Source organism: Castor canadensis, chromosome 11 (assembly GCF_047511655.1).
Source record: "Castor canadensis chromosome 11, mCasCan1.hap1v2, whole genome shotgun sequence".
NCBI lineage: Eukaryota > Metazoa > Chordata > Mammalia > Rodentia > Castoridae > Castor > Castor canadensis.
Genome location: NC_133396.1, coordinates 10,800,277 through 10,812,478, shown reverse-complemented (window position 1 = coordinate 10,812,478; position 12,202 = coordinate 10,800,277). Strand labels below are relative to the sequence as shown.

The 12,202-nt window shown below is 36.3% G+C and overlaps 1 protein-coding gene across 3 annotated transcripts in view; it reads left to right on the top strand.

Annotated features, from left to right (window-relative positions):
- Window positions 1–12,202, top strand: part of Kcnj16 (potassium inwardly rectifying channel subfamily J member 16) — a 208,702-nt gene that overhangs the window by 71,688 nt on the left and 124,812 nt on the right. For all 3 annotated transcript variants that reach the window (XM_074045250.1, XM_074045249.1, XM_074045251.1), the window contains one exon: window positions 9–134. The gene's annotated coding sequence lies outside the window, so the exon portion shown is untranslated. The remainder of the gene's footprint in view (window positions 1–8; window positions 135–12,202) is intronic.

Genomic DNA, 12,202 nt, shown 5'->3' with positions numbered 1-12,202 from the left:
TTATAAAGTCTGTAGGTCAGGGGTCCAGGTATTGCTTAGCTGGAAAGAATCTATCAACAATCAAGATGTCAGCCAGTTTAAAAAAGGAAATTCTGCCATTTGGAAAAATGTGGATGAAACTTAAGGACATACTGGTAAGTGAAATAAGTCAAATAAAGACAAACATCACAGGTTCTCAGTTATATATGCAATGTCAAAATATCAAACTCCTAAAAACATAGAATTGCAGTTTCCAGAGGTTTAAGGTGAGATAAAGTGGGAGATGTTGATCAAAAGGTAAAGCTTTTACATGCAATATGAATTAAGTTCTTAACATCTAATGGATAGCATGGCAACTATATTATGTTGCATACTTGAAATTTGATGATAATAGATTTTAAATATTCTTTTTTTGGCTTTAAATTTTATTTTATTTATTTTTTTCTTTTCTTTTTTCTCTCCTTTAGTTTTATCATTTTTACATATACTTACACGTACATATATTGTTTGTGCCACAGTCCCCCCCACCCCTGCTTATTCTTACTACAGACATTCACACACACACATGCACGTATACACACCAATGGTAAGGAATGAACTAACTTGATTGTGGCAATCATAACAATGTATAAATATTACAAATCATCATATTGTATACCTTACATTTATACAATTTTATTTGTCAATGATATCTCAGTAAACCTGAAAAAAAATGATGAGCTGCAATAACAACAATAAAAAGACATTGGTCAGAACTGAGTTCTCATCTGGAGGCTTTACTTGGGATGGATTCACTAAAATACCCACTTATGTTGTTGGAAGAATTCATCATTTGTGGTCAAAAGACTGAGACCTGGCTTTTGTCTGGCTGTTGGCCAGGGGTCACTCTCAGCATCAAGAGGCTGTGCACAATTCTTTGCTATGTTGCTCTTTCTCTCTTCTCAGGTATCATACTCATGGTGGCTCATTCCTTCAGGGCTAGCTAGAGAGAAGAAAGTCTCTAGTATGATTCATAGTCTATCAAAGCATTTTTATATATTGTGATGTAATCATGGGAGTGACATTCATCACTTTTGTCTTATAAAGCTGGTCTAACCACAAGAGTGACATTTCATTCTCTATTGGTTAGAAGCAAGTTACTGTTTCAGCTCACATTCAAAGATAGAAGATTTCAAAAAGGTGAGGACATCTGGAAGCAGGGATCCTGACAACTTCATTTCTAGACCTTGAAGTTAAATGCACACAATGAAGCACTATTTTTTCAGTTCATAGCATACACACTTCAGATATCTCTTCATTTTTTTATTGAAATTGATTCTACTATTGACTATTGCATGTAATATAAAAATACAACATGCCATAGCCCTGAAAAGCGCAAAATACACAAATATCCTATTTACCATTCCAAACTGTGTAACTGGCCTTACTATTCTTCTCTCAAAAAATGAAGTTTCTTTCAGTTTCAGTGTGGGGGGAGACATCACAGTGACTGCTGCCACCTGAGCTAGGTATCTTGTGATGGCCCTTCGGTATCTAACTCCCCATTCATCAACTTGCTCTGTGTCCTAAAAGGCTGACTAATACAGATTCTATCAAGTCCTGTGTGTTCTAATTGTGTTCAACCAGTAGGAAGCTATAATTGAGAGAGCACAGGAGAGTGAAGTCACCTTATCAACCCTTCATCCCATCTGTGTGGAGTCATCTAGGCTACCTGTGTCTCTCTCCTGAACATCTTCTACTTGTCATGATAGTTTCTTGCATGGCTCTCTTCCACCGCAGTTCAGTAACTGCTCTACTGCCTTGCCTATTTCAGCCTAGGGACACCAACAATTTGGATGTTACTATCCTTAGGTCACTGTCCTGTTTTTGTGCTTTAGTTTGTATTGTAGTCTTCTGAACCATCTTCTAACTTTACCTAAAAGTTCCTTTATTAAATCTTCCTCAAGTAAATTGAGTGTGCCATTTATTTCTTGCTGGGACACTAACAGATATCATACCAAAAGAATTAAAGGTCTTTGAGCAGGGTGTTTATACATAAGGGTTAATCAAAAAATAGTCATTAGGGCTATCGGGTGGCTGAAGTGGTAGAGTGCCTGCCTAGCAAGCATGATGTCCTGAGTTCAAACCCCAAAAATAAACCAAAAAACTGTTATTAAAGGAATGAGAAAGAAATGACTTTTGACAGAGAATATGTCCCTTTTCCCATTTATTTGATAGTTTCAAATGTCCTAAGGAACTTCTATCTTCCACAGTTCTGCTAAGAAGAGTTTCCTGGGACCACTTCCTAGAGGTTTGAGTCTATAAATATTGCTTGTTTCAGAACAGATTAGAGCATTACTTTTCTGATTTTTCTCTTATTTGTAGCCAGAAGACAGGTATGAGGGATGAGGGTATGGGGAAAAAAAATTATGGAGTAAGATGTGTGTGTCTCAATGTTGAGGTCTGAATTAAAGTCATAATACATATCTGTGGTGGAAGCAGCAGCAATAGAGAAGCAAAGGTTCTAATACTAATAGTGAATCACTACAATGTGCTAAAAAGATAAGGATGAGTTTTGGATAAAGCCAAACATTTTTATAAACAAGCATTCTATCAAAGAAAATCTAAGTAAAAATGTATGAGATTGTGTAACAAACACTCAAAGAAGCATGAAACGTTTGATTTTTAAAGACAATTAAAGGACATTTGGTTGACTATCCAATAGTGTATGTGGATGAAAGTTGGGAAATTATGTGGGATAAAGGGAAGGATTTTGAAGTCTCAGTATGGCTGGTTTTTAGGACCATTTCATGGTGTTCTGGTATAATATCTGCTCACTGGTGCCTGATCAATGTGATATCACTGTGATCTCTCATTTATTTTAACCATACGGATATGAGTTGATGTAGTTTCAAATAGGAAATAGGCAGCTGTCAGCCTTCTGGACTTTCTCTACAATTGGTTCTCTTACTACTTTTGACATTATAGACACAAGATATCCTGGATGGACAAAGGATTTGGGGTATGAAACCCATTTCTAGACACAGAGTCATTTTGTTTATTTGTTTGCCAGCTCACGGGCTCCAAATAATTCCATTCCCTTAATCGTCTTCCTGTACTACTGGACAGCATGTCAACTCTCAAAATCTACTCCCAAATAGGTAAGGCAGTATGAGTATTACAAGGGTTTGGTCTTGGCTTAGTACTAATCATCGATATCTTCAGATTTAAGCTGTAGCTTGTATACTTGGCTTTATGTGCTTGTCCATGAAGGCTGCTTTGGTTTGGATCAGTGGCCCCCAAAGGCCCATGTGTTAAAGGTTTTATTACCAGCTGTGCCAATATTGAGAGGCCATGGAACCTTTAGGAGGTGGACCTTAGTGGAAGGAAGTGAACATGTTAAAAATTCAGATTCCTGGAGTTTATCCCACATCTATCAAATCAAAATTCTGCAAAATGGGTAAAAAATAATCTGAATTCTTAAGGATAATTTTGGTTTATGCTGATGTACACTAAACTTGAGAACAAATTCCAAGGGGAAGACTAGATTTCAAGAGGTTAACAAATTCAAAAACAGTTTTAAGTAGAGAGAAAATGGACCAAGTTGTGTAGCCAAATGCAAGGCATTCCAAGGGCTGTAAAGAAAATATTTATCTGGTGTTTAAAGTGTAAGTAAGACAAGAAAGTAGCAAGCTATAAACCTTGAAAAACTACAGGTCAATCTGCATTAATCCTTGAATAAAGTTTTTCTTTAGACTTTGGACTTTATTGGATTATTCAAATTGAGCCATTTGTTTTTCTTTGGACCAACAAAAGTCTATTCTAAGGCAGAATTTTGAGCAAGCTCCTCTAACAGTCATCAGGATAGCTGGAAGTTCATGGAACAACAAGGGCTTACTTAATTGGGCTCTTATTCAAAATCCCAAATTAATTAATATATGAACTCTCACTTGATGTTTGATATTGAGTATCAAGAAAGGAAGAGATTAAATTTAAAATATATTGTAGGAAATCAAAACAACAACAACAACAACAAAATCAGCATGAAGACATTTCCTGGGTGAACTTATTGGGAGAGTAGTTCAAAAAGATAGACACGGAATATCTGAGTGCTTAGATTGTTGGGCAATCACTAGCAGAAAGAGGTAAGTCAAAAGGAGGCTCTGCTTAAGGCAGGTGGTGGAGAGCTCACTTTTACAAGCGTTTAGGGTACTAGCAAGATACCCATATCTTCAGGTCCAACTGGGAGTTGGACATTTAAGACAGAGTTAAAGGGAGAACATCATATCTTAAGATATAAAGTTGGAAGAGAAGACTGAAGGTGAGAGAACAAATGTGAATTCTAGAAGGCTTAAGGAAATAAATACAAAATTTCACCTGGGACAAACCTGTGTTGATATGGTGGAGAAGAATTGGAGGGGAAAAGTGAACCTCATCCTCAGGAGGAGTTAGGCCAAAATATAATCTAAATTTCTCTCAGAGACAGTCTCATCTTAAAGGGAGGAGAGAGAAAAACACAGTCAGCTTGCCTTATCATGTAAGATATGTTCCAAGATATCTAGTGGTTACCCGAAACTGTAGATAAAAAAAGAACCCTACATATTATTTTTTCTATATGTAAGTCAAGAATTTTTACCTTTAAACATAAATGAAGTACATTATGATTTCTCTTTGGCAATATTCGAATTGTTACACTTACTACACTTGTGCTTTGGCAGCCATTATTAAGAAATAAAAGGACTAATGGAACACAAGCACTATGATACCATGGCAGCCAGTGTGATAACTGAGATGGCTAACATGTGACCCATGGATGAGTAGTATATACACTGGGTACACTGAACAAAGAGCAGGATGACACAAGATTTTGTTGCACTACTCAAAATTGCTCATAATTAAAAACTTATGAATTGTGTATTTCTGGAATTTTCCATTTAATATTTTTGAAGAGTTGTGAAACCACAGAAAATGAAACTGCAGATAAGGAAGAAACTACTGTATATACACAAATGTTTCAAAATATTACCAGTGACCAATATTAATTGAATTTCCAGAGAACTTGTGACTGAGATTAAAATCAAATAATTTTCTATTATGGTGACCAAGAAGATAAAATGCATTTTGTATCACTTAATACTCATTCCTTAGATTATAGATTTATATATCTTTTTAAAGTTCTTAGAATGATATATTAAGTAACACTTAAAAACATTTAGAGAGCAAAGTAGACTTCTGATCTAAGTTACTTGATTCCCAGGATGTCAGACATAGCATTCTTGATTTAGGGAGATCTCATCACATTCTGACCAGTGGTACTGAGCTCTGCCTGGCTCCTGTTGTACTTGAGACCAACTATGAAGCATTCAAAATAAAGTCTTGTCTTTTGAAACATTGGAGTCTTCCTCTTAAAATGCCTTATCATCAACAATATTTTAAAATGTGTTCACAAGTCCAATCTTGAGGCAGAACAAGTAAGGCAAGGAAATATCAGAAGTGAAAGAGAAATAAAACTGAGAGAAGTATCAGAAAGGCCAAGTTCAGATGGCTTTGGCTTTTGGTGAAAATCAGGGACATCTTTTTCATTAGATCAGTCTCCTTTCACTGACTACCCCTTTGGACATGCACAAGTGTCCTTCTGTGCAATGGGAAGTTAGTTCGTTGTGCATGGGAGTAAGGCAGCCTTTGATAAATATAAAACCCCATCATTATCTCATTTTAGTATATGCTGAGATTTTCCTAAACAGATGTCATGGAAAATTCATTGAGAAAAAACATAACTTATTACAAAAGTTACCCACAGATTTTATCTTTCTTTTTTGCTTTAAAAGTTCAAAGCTATGAGTAAATGACTTAATTGAGATAAACTTTATAAGAAAAAGAACTGAAGGGTAATTCATAAGGTATTGACTGGGTTGTATTAAGTGAATTGTGCTGGACGGAAATTTAAATGTTCTAAATGCCCTGTGATTGTATTTGGTCCTTCAAAAGTGTTCCATTTTCTTAAAGTCTCTACCATCTGCATTTCTAAATGTTGCTTCTCTTTGTGTATTAAGAAAATACCACTGCAAACAGAAAGGAAAATATGAGTTTATTTTTCCAAATAGTGGATTGACTTTCTCATGCATTATTGACAGGGAATTGCCCCTGATACAAAAAAAAAAGTTATATTTGCAAATGGTAGATTGAGTTCAGGGGTATGATAAAAGGTATGGAGATGAGACTTGATGATTAAAGAATCAGATTGTTGACTTTGGTCATCAGTTAAGTGCTACTTGAAGTTGGCACTTAAATAAAGAAGTATTTCTAATTGCCTGTATCATGAAAAGTAGGATGAAAAGCTCCATTATTATGGAGCTTTAACTAGTCACTTGAGGCATACGTTTGGGTATGCTTTCTTTAGAGATCCATACCTGGGTAGTCCTGCAAGGTATCTGAGAGCCAGCTAAGTAACTTTTCTTTAGCATTTCCTAAACAAATTTATTCATCTAGTAGAATGGTTAAAACAAACACTGATAAGAATAATAGTTGGTGAGGATGGGAAACAATAGGACGTGTCATATGTTACTCCGGGGAAGGTAAAATGGTAGTTCTCTCTGGGAAATAGGTTGGCAATTACTTAATAGACTCTAACATGCCTTGTTGTATGACCCAACAGTTTTATTCCTTGGCACTTATTCAAGTAAAGAGAAAATTTGCTGTCACATAAAAACCTATATATGAATGGTTACAACAACTGATTCATATTTGCTCAAACCTGGAAAAAATCCAGATTCTTTTTAATTGTTGAATGTATAAACAAATCGTCATACATCCTTGCAAATAACTGATTCACTAAATAACAGGAATGAAGCCCAAATGTATGTTGCTCTTTTTTCTTTCTCCTTTCATTTTCTTTCTCTTTTTTACATTTACTTACATATGTATACATTGTTTGTGCCACCCTTCCAGCCCCCCCAACCCCCCCAGAGCTCCCCAACAACTCCTTGCCCGTCTAGGCAGAACCTGTTTTGCCCTCTTCTCCGATTTTGTTGAAGAGAAAACATAAGCAATAATAAGAAAGATACCATTTTTGTTAGTTTGGGATAAAGATAGCTATTCAAAGAGATTCCTAGCATTGCTTCCATGCACTTGTGAATTGCAACCCACATTGGTTCTTTTCTACCAGACCACTTCACTACTTCCTGATCCCCTTCCCGTAGTGGCCTCTGGTAATTTAATATTACTTTATTCGCTCCTCAACAGGGAGCACATCAATCACATTCAAGTTTTAGGTTTCCTTTCCTTTCCCTGTTTCTCCCGTGTGTATTCTCCCCTTAGTGTGTGACCCATGTCCAATAATATTACTGAATTTGTTTTGGGTCTATAATCCAAGATGAGGGAGAACATGCGATTTTTGGCCTTCTGAGCCTGGCTAACTTCGCTTAAGATGATGTTCTCTAGTTCCATCCATTTACTTGCAAATGATAAAGTTTCATTCTTCTTTGTGGCTGAGTAAAATTCTATTGTGTACTACATTTTTATGATCCATTCATCGGTTGTGGGGCATCTTGGCTGTTTCCATAGCTTGGCTATTGTAGTAGTGCTATAGTAAACATGAGTGTGCAGGTGCTTTTGTAATAACTGGAGCTGCATTCCTTCAGCTATATCCTTCAGGTATATCCCTAGGAGTGGGATTGCTGGATCATATGGAGGATCTATGTTTAGTTTTTAAAGAAGTCTCCATATTGTTTTAAATACTGGTCATACTAGCTTACACTCCCACCAGCAGTGTATGAGGGTTTCTTTTTCCCTGCATCCTCACCAGCATTTGTTGGTGGTGTTCTTGATGATAGCCATTTTAATAGGGGTAAGGTGGAATCTTAATGTGGTTTTGATTTGCATGGCCAGGGATGGTGAGAATTTTTTCATGTGTTTTTTGGCCATTTGGATTTCTTCCTTAAAATACATTCTGATTAGTTCAGTTGCCCACTTCTTTATTGGTTCATTTATTTTTGGGGAGTTTAGTTTTTTTGAGCTCTCTGTATATTCTGGTTATCAGACCTTTGTCTGATGTATAATTAGCAAATATTTTCTACCCCTCTGGGGGTGGTCTCTTCAGTTTAGAGACCATTTCTTTTGTTGTACAGAGGCTTTTTAATTTCACGTAGTCCCATTTGTCCATCCTTTCTCTTAGTTGCTGGGCTAATGGAGTTCTACTGAGGAAGTCCTTGTCTATTCCTATTGTTTCCAGGGTATTCCCTGCTCTTTCCTGTACTAACTGTAAGGTTTTGGGTATTTTGATAAGTGAAAGAAGTCAGGTCTCAAAGGCTACATCTGTACTCTATGCTTCAAATAATGTGACACTCTGGAAAATTCAAATTTATAAGGCAGGAGATCAATAGTTGCCTGGAGCTATGAGTGGAGTAGGAGTTAACTAAAAGGGGCAGGGAGGGGGAGTTTGTACTACAATTTTTATGCAATAGATTTCATAGAAAGACACCACAAAGAGTGAATTTCATTGTTTGTAAGTTTTAAAATGAAATATTTAAAAGGAAAGACCATAGACTTCTTTTACTAGAAACATCTTTTAAAAACTGGAGTGAAATCCAGTCAAATAACTACAACTAAGATGTGTACACATTTCTGTGGACACTGAAGAGATGTTGAAGCCAGGAAAAGCAGAGCAATACTAGACTTGCTTCTTCATTAAATACAATGATCTTAGGTATAGCACCTTTTGGAGTGAATTTTTATATGTACTTGCATTGGTCCCTGATTCCCTACTTTCTGCTTATATGCCCTAAAGTACTTTCAGTTGGTACATCATCTCAACTCACTCATTATCAGTTTCAGAGAGAAGGGTTAGATCACTTACCAATTCAGAAAACCTTTGTTCAGGGTCTACCATTTTCCTAATATTCTTCTGGGAATTGGGGATTCATCAGCTTAGATGTATAGAATTTGGCCTCTACCTAGCAGCTTTACTTGGATATTTGTAGTCTTCGGTAGTCAAAAATCTTCACCTTGGTCTTACTTACCAAGTATAAAATTTCCATGTTGGGTTGAATTTAAATTAGTGACTGTAATTGATTTAAAAGGTTTTTGGTAAAGTTTGCATCTGGAATGGTCACTTAAAGACTTACGTGTTGAAACTTGGTCCCCAGCTGGTGGTAGATAGTATTGGGAGGTAGTGGAAACATTAGAAGGTGGGAGCTAGGTGAAAGAAGTATGTCAAGGGGAGTGTACCTTTGAAGGTTGTTTCTTGTCCCCAACCCCTTCCTCTCTCTTTGTTTTCTGGATCACAGAAGTGAGCAATCTCATCTGTCACATGCACCCATCACAGTGTCGTTCTGCCTCACCTAAGGCTCAAAACAACTGGGCCAGACAACCATGGACTGATGGAATCTCTGAAACCATGAGCTAAATTAAACTTTTCTTTTAAAGTATCCTTCTTAGATATTTTTTCAGAGTCATGACATGCTGTCTGTTATAGGAAGTACAAAAAATGAAAAAAAAAATCAATTCAATGGCCTCAGTCATTTTCAGCACTGTTTTTCTAATTCATATCTCTAAAGAACCTGTGTACTCTGTAAGTTGAAATTCTGGGAACCAATTGACACCTTCATTTTAGGTCTAAAATTTTATGTAACAAACACTAATGTTCTCATTTGAAAATAAAACATAGAATTTAGAAGTGGTATTTGTGAGATCCTGGGACACTAGGTAAAAGCATTTTATCTTTTAGGAAAAAGTAAGAATGTGTGACAGACAAGTTAATAATTATATAACCAGGCAAAACTCTTCTTCCTGTTCGAAGTTAGGAGTTCTCTAGAAAGGACCTGCAGTAACAAGATGTAGTTTTTCTGTAATAGATGAGAGTGTGTTCAGGAAATGATCGAAAATATTTAAAAAAAAAAAGAGTGTCATACTTTCGCATTGCTGCTATAACAAATTGCCACACATTTAGTGCCTTAAAACAACAGAAACTTATAAACTTACAGTTCTGGAGGTTAGAAGTCTGAACTGGGTTTCACTGGGCTAAAATTCAGGTATTGGTGGGGCTGCATTCTTTCCTGGACGCTCTGGGGAATAACCTGTTGCCTTGTCTCTTCAGTTGCGAGAGCCCCTGTGCTCTTTTTGGCTCACCCTTGCATATTGAGACTTGGCCATGGTCAGTCAAGTCATTTTCATATCACAACACTCTAATACTGGCTTTTCTCCCTACCTCCTTCATAGCTAAAAACACCATGATTACCGTCAATACACCTGGATAGTTAATTAGAAACCTCGCCTGCATCTGCTTTCTTAATTCCCCTTTGTAGTGTAGGATTTGGACACCACTGAGAGTACATTGTTCTGTCTACCACAGGGATAGTTACTCTACTAAGAATCATCACTATTTGTGATAGTTTATAAAACAGATCAAAATCAGAATCATAGCCAGAAACAAAGTTGCAAATAATGTCTAAATATTGACTGTCTTCATGAGAGTCTTTGGTTTTATTTAACATGACATCCCATGTATCACATGAATACTTCCCATGTTGGTCCTCCTTCAAAAAGGTAAAGAAGCCAACGGGCAGAGGAATACAGACATCCTAACTTTAATGTTTTGTATTTTTTGGGCAGTACTTCTTAAGTATTTCACCCCTAAACAAGATTATTGGCCTCCATCAAGCTCCATTTTGTTCTCATTCAAGGTCATGGGAAGGGATCCCTTCATAACTGGAAGAAATCCATATTTCTCTGTGTTGACACTGATAGATTGGTCTGACACCTTCCCCCATGAATTTCTAGAAGTTCCAAGTGAGATGAAACACAGTTTTCTATTACAAAGTGGAATTCCCTGGTTTGGGGAAATTTTGACTAGATTTAGCTTTTTAATACTCATTTTTCCAAGTAGTGATTTGGAACAACACAAAGAAGAACTACAAACATCTTAATATTTTCCTTTGTTGTAAGGAATTCAAGAAAGATAAATGTTTCTAATGGTTATTGAAGACAGTTACTCATGGTCAAATCTAATCTAATCAATTCAGTTAATTCGTCTGAAAGTAATGCTATCTTTAGAAGTGGTTATGAGAATTAACTAAGATCATGTACATAAATCATCTAGCACAGTATCTTGTCTGCAGAAGATAAAATAACTGTGCATTTATAAACTCCCTTCTTTCTATGATAAATTTCTAAAGACCTATATTCTTTCTTTCTCTCTCCTTCCTTCTTTCTTTCTTTACTTCCTTCCTTCCCTCCTTCCTTGCTGGATATTGAACCCAGAGTCTTTTGCACGCTAGGCAAGTGCTCTACCACTGAGCTACATTAGCATCCCAACTTCCGTTTCTTAATCCTTCTTTTTATATAAATTTCTTCAACATATTTTTAATACTGATAGTACCACAGGCACTGTACCAGGGATTGTCATTATAAGTAAGATTTAGGTTTTGCCTGTGATAAGCTTATATGACATCAGAAAGGAGAGGCAGAGGAGCACTAATTAAGATACAGTATAAATAGTGTGATGATATCCATAATGTTCATAAAAATACTATGGTAACAGAAAAGAAAGTGGCTCTTAGGAAGCAAGGAAGAGTACCTAAAGTGGAAATTTCAACAGGAAACTTAAAAGATGGATTGGCAAGTCTTAAGTCAGTGAGGGGAAAGAATTTCTTTTTAAGTAGAGGGAGCAGCATGCCCATAGAATGCATATTTAGTGAACAATGGTATAGTTTTCCAAGGCTGGAGTGTTAGAATGAGATGAAAATATCCTGAGATAGGGTTAATTAGTAGGTTAGCATCAGATTGTGACAAAGGATAGCTCAAATGGCAGTGTGGAGGATGTACCACCAGATCATATGTATGGGTGATATGGCCTTAAAAAATCAGGTAGGGCACATTTAAAAGAGTAGTATTATGCTAGTGGAAATGGGAGAGGTAAAAATAATTCAGTAAAGCCTTTAAGATGAAATCAGTGTTATTTGATGACTTTTTGTTGCAATAAAGGTAAAACTATGTCTGAAGATCACTTGGACTTCTAGATTAGCTAAATACTATACTGCAGTGAAGCAAAATAGATATGAATCATATATGAAGTAGCATGGTTTTTAGATTAACTGGGATATGGTGAACATTATCCACTCCGTGACAGACATCCAGGTGGAGATAATCAATTGGCAATTAGCATTAGAAATACTGAGGTAGTTAGCACTGAAGTTCTGACTGATAATTCTTGAATTGCATGGGGGTGTTGTCACCAAATGGGGAAGAG